This window comes from Cydia splendana, chromosome 4 (assembly GCF_910591565.1).
Source record: "Cydia splendana chromosome 4, ilCydSple1.2, whole genome shotgun sequence".
Taxonomy (NCBI): Eukaryota; Metazoa; Arthropoda; class Insecta; order Lepidoptera; family Tortricidae; genus Cydia; species Cydia splendana.
Genome location: NC_085963.1, coordinates 1,266,906 through 1,281,412, shown reverse-complemented (window position 1 = coordinate 1,281,412; position 14,507 = coordinate 1,266,906). Strand labels below are relative to the sequence as shown.

Sequence of the window (14,507 nt, the reverse complement as noted above, 5' to 3'; positions counted from 1 at the left end):
TCACAGTCTGTCAAATTAGGTACGCCCTGTTACACTTCGGTAATAATAGGTTTAAACGCGGATAATGATACACGCCTCACTATAAGAGGGAAAGTTTTGCGGGTGCAATATTATAAAATATTTTTTTTATTATGGATATGTAGTTAAATTATTTTAACTAGAAAACACCCGGTAGGCTTAGACTTTCGGCGTGATAAACGTGAAAGCGTAATTTCCTACCCATTTTGTATTTTGTCACAGTGACAATAGTATGAGGTCTTTAGCGACTTTCATATTGAGTGTCACTGTGACAAGGTACGATATGGGTCGGAAATTAAATTCTCTGACTGTACGAGTAATAACGTGATGACATTTTCTAGCATATCGATCGACCTCTAAATACAAGATTTGAAAAACCCACGGTAACTTTAGTCATCTAGAATACGTTAGAATTTAAACAATTCTTGGAACGGCATTGATATCTATCCGGGTAAATCCAGCACTGTGTCCTGCAATCGAGATACAAACGGTCGCGATAACAAAAAATATACAGGGTGCTTTTGACCTTGGGGATTTAATTGCAAAAAACTCTTTACATTGAAATATGTTTGGTATATATTTTATCAAAAGATTACGTTTTGGGCCTGGTCTTAAATAAATCTACGTTTCGTTTCTATGTGCGAGTTCGTTCGCATATAATGTTGATTACCATGAAAAAAAAATCCTACTTATGTATGTAATTTGCCGGGACTCTATCTCCATACCCAATTTAACTTAAAACAGTTCAGCAATTTAAGCACGAAAAAGTAACAAACAGACATACAGACGCACTTACAACCCCTCTGGTGTTGAGGGTGTCCATGGGCTACGGTAATCGCTTACCATCAGGTGACCCGTCTGCTCGTTTGCCTCCTATATAAAAATAAAATAAAATACAGAGATTAAAGAGACTTTCGAATTTAAAGTAAGAATCATTCCAAGATGACACTTGATTACACATGATTAGATAAAGTAAGTAGTTCGCTAATAGAGAAAACTACCGAACTGCTAACTGACATAATGACAGATTGCTCAGTTGGAATGTTCCTACGCAAATGTCTGACACATTTGCTTAATTTGATTTAAATTGATTTACTTTCTCCGCCTCGGTGACGACTTGACATGATCGCGACTGATCTATGTAATTTATTGAAAATAAGTTTACAGAAGTAGTGGATAATTGTTTTCCATCGTATTTTCTCGGAAACGTTCGTATTTGTCATGCTACTTCAGTCAACCTCAGTATTTTTTTGTACCGACACTGACTGAAATATCAAGACACGTTCGTAGGTTTCCGTGAAAATACGATGGAAAATAATTAAGCACTACATCTGTACGGTGTTAATTATCTTGCACCATATCACTAACCCGAGGTTAACAGGTTAAACCTGGAGTTGCCATGGTTACCAGTACAATTTGACACTAGGTTAACGGTTTAACCGCTTAACCCCGGGTTAGTGGGATGGTGCAAGTGGGCCTAAGCAGTAAATACCTACTAATATTATGCGGTAGTGACTCTGTGTATCTGTCTATCTGTTACCTCTTCACGCTAAAACCGCTGAACGATTCAGATGAAATTTAGTACGGGGACAGTTTAAGGCTCGGGGAAGGACATAGGGTAGTTTTTATCAACCATTATCGTATTTATTCGCAGTCAAAGACGCAGAGAGGCACAAGTTCTTAATACTTATGTGTTCTGGCTTCCAGATCTTCAATTCTTTTTGTTAATAATTTCATTAAAATAATGAAGTATCATGATCATGAGATCATGACGTAACGATTTAAAAAAATATTAAATACTGCCATTAAATAATTTTCTTGATACGTACTACAATTACTAATTATGACTATGACATTAATTTAGTTATTTACCTAAACTTAAAAATACATCATCATAATGATATCATAATGGGTACCCAACGGTATTTTCTATCAGTTCCCATATCATCCTGCAATAATGTCCATATTCACAAAAGCAAAAGTCTGTTAAAATGTATCTAAACTAAATGTCTAAATGATAGATAGAAATGTTTAGCAAAAGTATTGTAGATTGTGTTTGCTGTTTATGAAAATAAACAACGCTCTAGAAAATCGCGTGCCTAGAAAGTTATGTTATGAAAATAAAGATGTTATTGCTACCTTTTCATAGACATATTTACAGATTTGACTCTGATATCAAAAACATTGTCAGTTAAAAATTGCAACTGCACAATATTACCATGCAACTCCCAAAATTGCCGCCAGCATCTGTCAAGCCACACCGCGGCCACAGTGGTGGGAGCGCAGTAGAGATGGGCGAAATGTGTCAGTAGAGGGAAAAGATTGATATATATCTTTTTACCACTGGGATATGTATCACTCTTTTATATCTTTATATCCGTGTGTATCAGTTGTCCCGCTCGTAACTGTATCGACGCTTACTGACTTTGCGTCATCTTATGAATGAGAGAGAGACAGAATTGTTATTATAAGGTGGCGACATTTTCATTTTGTATCATGATGGATATAGATTGGTACATTCACAAGGAAGCTTGATTTGGTTCGTATTGTCATGCGCAAGAATATATTTGCCTAATAAAATACCTTATTGCTTTTTGTTTACATTTTATTAGATGCAACGCAATTTAACTCATTAACCGAATTAATAACTCATCATTGCAATTTGCATTGCATCCTGCGCGAGCGAGAAATACTATACTATCTACTTCTCGTTCCCGCGGAATAGCGAATGACGCGTCCGAACTCCGAATCCGCCTGAACGACCGCTGTCGCTCGTTCGTGTTATGTTACTTCGGTCGACGCGCGACCGAGTCATCGCTTTCGCTTTAGTAAATCGTTGCCGAGGGAGTGAGCGGTACGGATATACTGATACATTCGGATTCGTAAAGACAAGAAGAGTGATTCATGAAACGAGAAAGATATATATCTTTTTTATCTATCACTCCTGAGTTACCCATCTCTAGAGCGCAGTCTTTCGCCGTCGCTCGACCGCGCCCGCCGCGCCGTTCGAAATTCAAATTTCGAACCTCGAATCCGTGACCCATTTTGAAGTGTGTTATTTTTTAATTTGCGAAAAAGGAATTGTGTTGTGTGCCAGTGACGTTGCCAAGTGCTTGTTGCGTTCGGATTTCCCATCAGTTTTTCGCAAGTGAGTTTTTTTTTTTCATGAATCGGGTGTTCATGCGTGTAGATGTGCGGAAATGTGTATGCATGTGAAATTGCGGTTATAATTAGATGCAAATTAGTGCTAATTGTAATTGGTATGAATGTTGAATAAATTAGATTATAGTTTAAGTGCTGGTTTGACGCGCGTTGAGGTCTTTTGTATGTAGAGTTGTTGACTCTACATTCTACTCTACTTATATTGCTAACTATAATATTGTATGCAACAAGTACGTTATTAAAATTCGGGGTGTAATCTTTGGTAGAAACTAAAAATCATTTAATATTTGTTTAACAATTATAATTATTAATAGTATGAAGGTTATTAATAATTACATTTTTTAATTAAATAATTAATAAAAATCATCCTAAGCTCACGATGAAACATACAATTTTCTTTAAGGTAAATAATTTATATAATTATGTACTTACCTATACACCAAGAATGTAATCGGTGATCAGGAACCAATTTTTCAAATTCAGTCATCGATGGCGAACACATTTAACTATGGAACCAACCTCGAAATCACAAAAAAAAATGCCTCTTTGATAAATTTGGGCTGGTCCGATGTTGATATTTTCTATGAGAGAGTTAATTTTTTTTTTCGAGATTTCGCGGTTGGTTTCATACATAAATGTGATCGCCATCGATGACTGATTTAGAAAAATTGGTTCCTGATCACCGATTAAAAAACATCGTGTATATTTTTAATGATTCTTCAATAAATCAGTTTAATTTTTTTTCGTTAGATAAGTACAAATAAAATTAGGTTAGATACGAAACATAACTTGTCCCAAAAAAATTTAGGTACCTAATGTACCGTTGAGTTTTTTTTTCGTAAGTTTAAGATTTTTTTACGAGATACGGTGAAATTGCGCTTATATTGTACATAATAGGAAACTCTATATATCTATCCGACAAATATTTATAGAAATGTTTCAAAAAAAAAAAAATCGGCAAGGAAACAAAAATCGGCTCACATACTAAATGCAACAGCCGCGTCTATACGAAAGAAAAACGGCGTAAGTGCCCAAAGACTTTATAGATATTTGTGACTTTTTATATGGTTTAGATTTGACAGCCGTTTACGAATATAAAAAGCACCCTAAAATAAATAAATATAATGGCGTGTCAAAACAAATTGAACATTAAATACTTAATAATAAAGATCCTTTTTGCTTATCGACTTCATATATATTTGCGACGTTTGGAACCGATCGAAAACGTAGCGTTTCTCTCGGCGCCCGCGCTTATGTAACTCGGTTTGTTCATTAGGGGGCAATTATTCAGACATCTACCCGTACGAATGTTATGTTTACTTAGAGACAGCAGCTGTCTCTAAGTAAACATAACATTCGTAAACAACAGCTGCTGTTGTGTGTTTTTAAGGAAGTGGTACAAATTAGAAAAAGCCTAAGTGACCATTTTATTTAAATTTGTACTACAATTTTTTATTTGTAAATGTTCATGTTATTTCGACTCAAGATCACTCTTTTGATCGTAATGGAAAAAAGTATCCCAAGATTTTTTCTCCATTCCTTTACCATCCTTTATAGACATTGTATGGTCGTTACGGAATGGAAGGAACAAAATGGAAATGGAACTTTTGTGGCGGTCCACAACAGAACTGTGCATTTCTCCAGAGACTTCCTGATTCGTACAGCTAAACTGCCCGATTCGAACTTTAAGATACGTCAATTAATAGATCTAGAAACGATTTGGATTAGATGTGTCAGTGTCCAACGTGACCTTTTTTGTTTGAAGTAACGTCACATTTGACACTGACATCAAATCCATATCGTATCGTTTCTAGATCTATTAATTGACGTATCTTAAAGTTCGAATCGGGCCGAAAGTGTGTAATGAACTGTCGCACGCGGTATTTTTGAACAACGACCTTCAAGAAGAGACCATACCCATCTTAAAGGCCGGCAACGCACTTGTAACCCATCTGGTGTAGCAGGTGTCCATGAGAGACGGTAATTAATTACAATCAGGAAATTCGTCTGCTTGTTTGCCTCCTATATCATAAAAGAAAAGTATTTTCCTACATGCTCTTGGGTGACTGCTATAGTTATTGGCCACTACATAGTAATTGGCCACTCGTATCAATAAGACTTCTTTTGGCTTGTTTCTTTCTGATTTGTTAGGAAAGGCCAATTACATACTATGTAGCGTAATTCACCAGTAAACGCCACCAGCCAATAACTGGCCACCCTTAACTAAATGCATTCTATTCACCTATAAACATAATTCCAACAGAATACATTTTACTAAAATGAATTCTGTTTTTAGGTGAATAGAATTCATTTTTAGTTTAGGGTGGCCAGTTACTAACCGGTGACCAGTCACTGGCGAATTACCCTAGTGGCCAATAACTACAGCGGCCACCCTATTTCACATTAACATTCCATGTAAAAAAAAACGTATAATTGAACGTAATAAAAACTGTCCAAACGTAACAACGTACTCGTATTTGCCTGTGCAGTGCCATGATAACGTAAATATTGTAATGACAGACTATTATTAATGATTTCGGATAATTTATGCGATGATATAATACGGTTTCGTAACGAGTGGGCTGTTTCTCTTGATGTGTTGACGAAAATGTGTGTTGTTTACTAAAATACATATTGTAGATAAATAATATCTTAGCGTACTAATTTATCTCAATAGTTTTTGAAGTGAAAACTTCTTTAGCGGCGCTGTGCACTTTTTGTGATGGGTAAAAAATGTTAAACTCGCGACAGGTCACGTGACCGTAAGATTCGTAAGACGTAAGACGGACACGTGACCTGATCGAAAAACTGTTACAATGTCATTGAGTTTTCACTTCTGCCGGCACTCCCGGAGTGCAACCCGTTGTTTTATTTTAATGTTTCAATTGAAACGCGTCAAGTGTCCGGTGCCACAAAGGGCCAGTAGGCTTTACCATACACTATACAGAAATTAGTAAGCTTAGTGTACTCACTGCATACACAGGGTGGCTAAAAAATAACTGCATTCCCGTCGCCAGGGAGATTTTGGGATTATACTGAGCACTTTTACTATGGGGCCAACGAAATCGCGAAAAAAGAATTTGCCTGCTTCAGAAATTGTGGCAGGTCCATTTTCTATGGGAAGGTAAATTTTTTTTTTCGCGACTTTGGGGTTGGTCCCTTAGTAAAAGTTGCTCAATATAATCCTAAACCCTCCCTAGCAACGGGAATGTAGTGATTTCTTAGCCACCGTGTATAAGTTTCCTTACTTAATAATAAGAAGAAAAATAAATAAAGAGGATAAGTCTGGACGTATGGTAAACCATATTATTAACCTCTCGTGTGCCACGATTTTTTTAAATAGTTTCTTCGTACGCGAATCCGTTTTCCGCTTGAAATTAAATGCTTACTAACCCAAAGTTTATTACAAATAATATAATTAATATAATAATTATTTATCGAAAAACTCGCAAAAAATGGGTTTTACCTATGTCAGCTTAGTTATTTCTCTATATACGGCTTTACTTAACATAAGACACTAACTTGCTAATATATTGCCAATACCTACCAAAAACCCAAAGCACACAGCTCATCTTATATTCAGTAGCGCACGACGAAAGTCCCACACACGCCCTGTCACCTTTCATCACCGCTTTTATGTCAAAAATTAACATAAACGTATTAATATACACTCAAAAATCAACCTTGATATGTTGCATAAAGATTAAAAGTTGTATGACATGGATAAATAAATATATTCACACATCACTCTAAAATCAACCGTAATATGTTGAGTTAAAGTTCGAAGTTGAGTAGCAATAGGTATAAAAGAAAACTAATGGTCCAGTTAGGGTTATAACAATGTTAGGTAGACAATAAGAGTCGATCATGTGTGAAATGTCGCTTTTCTATTGAAAGGATATTTGAAAATAGTTTGGTATTTGAATGACTGTAATGGTAGTACTAATGGTTGCGTTTAACTGGCCCGTAGAGATAATATTTAATTAATGTTCGTTAGATGTCAAATTTAAATTAAGGTAAAAGTAAAATAGTTAAACTCAAGATATGTAATTAGGTGGATTAGTAAGTAACACTTTATTTTACGGAAGAGAGGAATACAGGTACATCAGATAGAACATACATATAAATAGATAAATAAAATAAGTAAATAAAAAGTCATTTATTGTCGCAAAACATACAGTATCAAAAAAAAAACAAACAAGGAAAAAGAAAAAAAAAAGACACAATAAGCACATAAGTCCAATAGGACATATAACAAGGAATATAGTACAAGGGCGAACTTATCCCGATTAGATCGTGTATAATGAACTAACTATTTAAATCAAAATACATTCCGACGTTTTCATTCGAAACTTTCGAACCCTTTGCAGCATTCTTGGTCAACGGGAGACTGAAGAAAAATAATATAGGTATATTCACCTCTATCAAAATTAGAGTGTGCAAAACTACTCACGTAAAAAGTAGTTAAATAAAAAATCGTAAATCATAAATCATTTATTTTTCGTGATAAACTTAGTGTACATACAGAAGTAACATGAAATGCTTAATAGTTACATACATAATTACAAATTATTTACCACGAAATGGGCTCGCCTCAGCATAATGCTGACCCGAGAGTCGGCGCTGGTCTTCCGGCGAGTCCATTTTAGTGGGCCACGATCGCAGCTGTACGGCACGGCCTCGTAGAACTGAACGCAACCACTTGCGGCGGCTGCCAGCACCATCTGGATAAATTTAACAAATAACTAGTCTGTTCGGAAAGAGAAGAGTCGTGGAATGAATGGGGCCCAATACATTCCACGACTTCTCTTTCCGAACAGACTTTCTTAGTTGATCACTTATAAATGAAGTTAAATATAGGTACATATTACTTCTTTCAAATTTACAACACATTATTCTTAATACACCGTGTTCACTTCCGAATTTATCCAAAGGTTATCGGAAGTGAGCAATCGCGGCTGTATCTTTTCATTCATTATCTTTTTTCCGATTTGCTGGTTCCTGTAGCACCAATAACATCGTACAAAGAAAATTGTGTCTTAAAGCTTCAGTTTAAAGTCGGTTTTGTGTTGTTTTTAACAAACATCCGCCGATTTCGGGCAATTTTGTGAATAGTTCAGAAAAGGCACGTGCGTGTTTTGTTATTGGTAGTTTTTCTTACTGTTATGCAATAATTATAGGTAAGTAATTTGCTAGTAGTTTAGGGCTTGTGCACAAATCACGCGAGGTTCGATAGGGGGTGGGGGGTCACGAAAAAATCACGATAGATCACGTTGGGGGAGGGGGGGTATAAGGAAACCTCACGTGTATTTTTCTACAGTGAACGAAACTATGAAAAAAACACCTACCACATGAGTAGATACTTTTTCTTGGTTTCGTTAAACATAAATCTTCACTCTGCACTTCAAAATAGCGAGTCTATTTAACGAAAACAGAAAAAAAGCCGAAAAGTAGCCGAAAACTCCTCGCGTGATTTGTGCACAACCCCTTACATGCGTCATATTTGCATGACTTTAGACCAATTATTGTATAAACACGTTCTTTGAAATGATTTAAAATGGGTCACTCTAATAAGTTTACGCGACTAATATTTTGTGTAATTTTAACAAGTTCGGTCTCAGCTTGTGAGCTATCAAGTTATATCAAGGTTCGTTATAATAAATAAGAAAAATATACAAAATCATGCGAGTGAGATTGATTTATAGTGAGACCTAGGTTTAATATGATTTATACATAAACACGCAATCATGTTAATACATATTAATATGTCTAGTAGATTCAAGTAATATGTATTTAATTGATGTAACTGTTGGAACAAGGAAGCGTGTAGGTGTGTAATTATCAAATTTCACTGTTTTCATGCAACATTAAGTACAATAAATACTTCCGTTTGATTACAAGCAATATTTGAGTTACGTTACAAGAGTACCTAACTTCTTTTTGTAACTAAATAAAATTGATGAAATATATTGTCAACCTCACACAATTTTTTTTGCCTAAGATTGTTATCTTTTAAATAATTTTAGCAAAATGCTCATTTTAAAGACGTTTTAAAATACATTTACATTAGATTAGACTTTAGATAAGCCTACTCAAAAATGTTGAAGAATCACAAAAAACAATTCAAACGTATCCGGATCGGAGATTTATCACTAATAATTATGACCTCATACACATATATCTTGTATATAATTTATATCGTAATGTGACGTTTATAAAAGTCAATTAGGATCAAGATAGAACTGTCAAATCCGTGCCATATCTCACCAAACCCATAAGATTCGAATGATATCATCGACGGTCAGGTTGAATGTTTTAATTTATGTTTATTATTTATATTATATCATCGGCAGTGATTTTGTAGAAGATTTTTAAAACAGCTAATTAAGTAAGGACAAGGTCGTTTATCGGAATTGGATATTATATTTTTATTTTTAATATATGGCAGGCAATTTCGAAAAAATAATAAGTTAAATTTTTCTATGGTAGGTATGTTTGTTTGCTCACTTAAATTACGTTAAATACTAAAAGTATAGTCAGTAAAAGTTTTAAATATAAAAAAAAAACAAGTTTCATAAGTAGATATGGCTACATTAACATGCTAAACTTAGACAGTGTTACTACTGTCTTATTACTTTGACTTTCATGACTACATACTCAATTCTAAATCGTTTTTTTTGTCATTCTGTGAATTGTATTATGTGAATATATTTAAAGCGGTCTTCATTATTTGTTTCAGTCTTCTTGCTATTTTAATAATAAAATCAATACTTTTTTAATGCACGTTTGCTTTCATGTACTCGATTTTAATAACTACCTAATGTCAGCTTTATTTACCCATGCAACAGTCCAAAAATATAAAGTAAGTGCTATATGGACGGAAATATCGTCCATAAATACGTTTGTATGCTGTCAACACATTAACAGCAAAACCAGTTATATTCGTGGTCTTACATACCTAACTTTCATTGACTTATTTCAAATAGTTTCGAAATGTCGTTTGTAACCAGCCTAATGGACTACTTAGTTGATAAATAAAATGAAATTTAAAAGATTTCATATTGTTCCAACCGGTGAAGTTTTTTATACATTATTAACAGGTTTTTTGTGTATTTTAATAGTGCTTTCGACTGACTTATTGTGGCGTTATATAGTTTTGCGAAATCGTAGCATTTGCATCTCTTTTCCATTATGAAAATATTAACCTAAAGCATTTGAAAAATAAAATCTCACATTCGTAAAGACAGATAAGATCGAGTAGAGTTTGAAAATAATACATATTTAGTGTTAGCTAAATCTGAATAAACACTGGGGTTTTTTGGATTCTATAATTATTTCTTGTATTTATTTTTGTCATAGGTTAGGTTTTTTTTACAATATGAATATAACATTAAATATGAAATAAAAATACACACGAAAGCGACAAGAAATGTATTTCTTACTTTTATTTTATTTTCCCATTAAGCATTTATTATTTTGTTCGATTTGTAAAATAATTTTAATTTAAGTACCTAGATTCAACCCGTTTTATTAAAAGGCCAAATCTAAGCATATATATCAACTTAATTATATATCCAATTTCCAAATAGGATGTTTTGCTAAAGCTAAAAACCCAAACCAACATTAAGCCAAAAAACTAGTTATTCAACTATTCTCCTTTGACATAAATAATTAGGCAAATATCCAGCGTGGACAAGCCCAAGTTATGCGAGAGAAATCGACAATAATTGGCACCTCTCAATGTCAAGTTGTCAACTATTCAATAACGTTTTAATTAAACAAGTGAATGGCTGATGTCTAATGCATTGTTGGACCTTACAGGCCAATTCGACATCAGAATGACATCTAAATGATTTCATTCGGGACCCCTATTCGACAAGCGACGTTTGACGTGTTGATCTCCCGTTGATGTGGCAAAAATCAAAAGTTCTTGTATACGTACACAATGTCAAAATTTGGCATTAGCAATCCACTGTTAGGTGACAACCGAACCACCCCGAGTTCAGAGTTGAGTTTTGGTTGTACCAAATGGTATTATCCACAGTGGATCAAATCAACACTTGATAGAATCAACATGCAATAAAATCAACTATTGATGTGACGTGGATGCGAAATCTGACAGTTGTACATGTCGAATTTGGCCCCAGTTATCGTGTATTTCGCTTGCACTTGTGCATGATAACTAAATAACATGATTAAAATATAATTCTGATGTCAGTGCACGTTCGAATTGGCCTGCTAGCTTCTGTTGGCTTTATAAATAATTACAGTATGCATTTGTGGTTTCGTATGACGGAAGTATATTATGCTTTTTGCCTACGCAAACTTTTATTTGCCTACGCAATGTCAATGTTGATTATGTTTTTTTGTTCTACTAGCTTACAGTAATTGTAAATAAATTAGACCTCAGTGTCCACACCGTTTCCGAAGTATTATCGGTTGTTCACAATGCTTTACGTATCCCTTTGTCACAGAAACACCTCTGTTTCCCCCTTGTTCATAAAGGTTTACAGGCCTGATTTAGTTAAACTATGATTTATCCCTTTCTTACAAATACATAAGTCAAAGTGACAGATAAGGACAAAAGATTCATAGCTAATTCAGGCCAGTAACGCGTTTATGAATAACGCCATAAATCTCTAATTACTAATATGTAGTTATTTAGAACCTCCGGACCTCTACTACTAGACGTGCCCAAAAATTGAGTGACAAGTGATCAACAGTTATCAACGATCTTACCAATTTTCGTCGACTACCACCACTATAACCTGACATCTAATCACATACAGTTCTTTCAATTCTCGGGGTCAATATACACTAGACAAGCTCTTAAAATTGTGGGAATAGGTTGGACCGGTCCACTTTGTGAGAGGTCATTTACGATTACAAATTAACAAGGTCGCATTCTAACATGTTTTATTGATTGGGATCATAGGCGAGGAAAATATATTGAGAACTCAATCGGTTTTAATTAGAAACATGATGCAAGGATTTTACGTACTTAACAACATTTGACCGACCTATAGTAGAACTTATTCCATTGCGATAAAGTTTATAATTGCAAGTTAACTGTGTGGAGCACTATTAACTTACCATATTGATGGGCGTTTTATGTTTGCATTGTCAGAGAACTGTGTGGACGGTGGTAGAATGTTTCTTTGGCTACCTTTTCCTGAAACGGAGGTGAGCGGAGATGAGAGCATTGGTGGTAACCATCAATCTCTTCTCCGCTCCGCTGGGTTACAACCAATGCCAACCAGTCTCCTCCCATCTCCGCTTATGGTAAAAGCGTACATTGTCCGCAAAGTCCGTGACTTTTTCAATGTAGGTTTGGATAAAAATGTCGAATGTCCCTGAAATGGAACATTGGTTTCTAGATTTAGACTAATGTGGCCTGCCGTTTAAAAATAATTTTCAAGGCCTGCCATTCTCGTTATAAATAGTAATTAAATCACTTTCTGACACATAATTTATATAAAATCACAGCGATACAATAAATATGGATCTTTACAAATTACAGCTTCAATAAGTTTGACATTTCATAATTTGACCCGTCAAGCACTTAACCGCAATAGGGTATTTGACTACTAGTCACATCAGTTTCTTTTTACAAGGTTTTATTTCGTTTCACCTGACCGTTGTCTGTCTGTCTGTCTGTCTGTCTGTAATCAAATCTTGCAAGTTAAATTTGATCTACTTCCCGGTTTCCGATTGAGCTTAAATTTTGCATGCATGTATAAATCGGATGACAATGCAATATTATGGTACCATCGAGCTGATCTGATGATGGAGACAGGAGGTGGCCATAGGAACTCTGTGATGAAACAACGCAACCTAATTGTGTTTGGGGTTTTTAGAATTGTCTCGATGAGTATTAGTTGTCTGTCGTAAGAAAAGTACAGTCAGCGATAAAAGCTTGTACCAAAAATGAAATTTTTGCCAAAACCTTATTTCGAACTGTGAAAACGTTTTTGCTATTATGTAATTTATATGAAACACTACCATGTGACGTCACAATCAAATAACCTACTCTTTATAGTTTTATACGGGTTTTAAAATATAAATTGTGTCTAAAAATAACTACTGTCTACGTTTCTCTATTAATCTTCTGGTGCTTTATTTCGTGCATGGTGTAAAGTAATCTATTTTAAATACAGTTAAATACCCTATTACTGCAGTGTTTTGTCATGGGAAAATTCTCAAAATAAAGAGCATTTTACACAAAATGCATTATAACCAGTTTATTAAATTACTCCCAAATGAAAGGGCAAGAAGCGTGAAGGTGGATACGCCTAACTTTCACGGGAAAATTATTATTTTAACCATTATTTAGGCTAATAGCTGTTTTATCCTTCCTTAATGGTCGGGTATCGATATGAATCTCTATAGATCATGATATGATTATGATTTTATCGAATTTCGAAGTTGAATAACGAGGGGCAATAAACGAGGTAGCCCCTGATCGAAATGAGATATCTAACAGATATCCAGTAGGTCTTTTTTCAAGTTTTTAATAATAGGATCTGAAACTTCAGAATAGGCTCTCTGTGAAACTACGGATTTTGTAATGTCTTCTGTCTAATTTTGCTATTTAAATGGTTTAAATTTTTAAGATAATAGTAAGTTGTTCAACATAAAATTTATGCTTAATATAAAATTTTTCGTACTTTTATTTTTTCTTGCACTTTTCTATTACGACTTGTTCTCTGTTTGGCCCGAGGGTTAACTGGTAGAGAATGCCTTCTGGCATTAAGTTCGCCTTTTGTACAATTTTTACTGTGCAATAAAGTTTAAATAAATAAATGATATTTACATTTCTTCCCTTGTCAGGATTTTTTGTTTCTATTCAGTCCGATTATGCCATTAAAAAGATAGTAAGAATCATTCAATTAAATTACCTCTTCAAATAAAAGTCTTACAAAACTAACGAATGTGGACTTAATATCGAAATCACAAGAAACTTAATACTCGCAGAATATCATAGAACAAAGTCACCATGTCAGCTAAATCTAACGAAATAGACCTTAATATCAAAACCACAAGGTTGGTAACGCCAGTAAAGTTATCTCTGTCGCCTTTCGTCGCGTGTCTACGCGCATGTCGCAAGGCGCGTGCGCAAGTCATCGGCTTTTACGCAGGGTAGTTCCAAACGCTTACTGAAGTATGTCTTCTGTAGAAATTGGAGTCTTTTCTGGAAGATTAAATTTTTTGTAACCAATACAACCTATCATTTTTATTTGATATTTACCAGTCGCTTTTCGGTGAAGGAAAACATCGTGAGGAAACCGGACTAATCCCAATAAGGCCTAGTTTACCCTCTGGTCAGA

General features: G+C 34.7%; 1 protein-coding gene across 2 annotated transcripts in view; it reads left to right on the top strand.

Annotated features, from left to right (window-relative positions):
• LOC134789638 (uncharacterized) overlaps window positions 1–14,507 on the top strand; it is a 275,518-nt gene that overhangs the window by 92,678 nt on the left and 168,333 nt on the right. Inside the window, exon 1 of one of the 2 annotated variants that reach the window (XM_063760227.1) lies at window positions 3,002–3,166. The exons of the other annotated variant lie outside the window; for it this stretch is intronic. The gene's annotated coding sequence lies outside the window, so the exon portion shown is untranslated. Of the gene's footprint in view, window positions 1–3,001; window positions 3,167–14,507 lie in introns of those variants that run through there. 2 annotated transcript variants of the gene reach the window in all.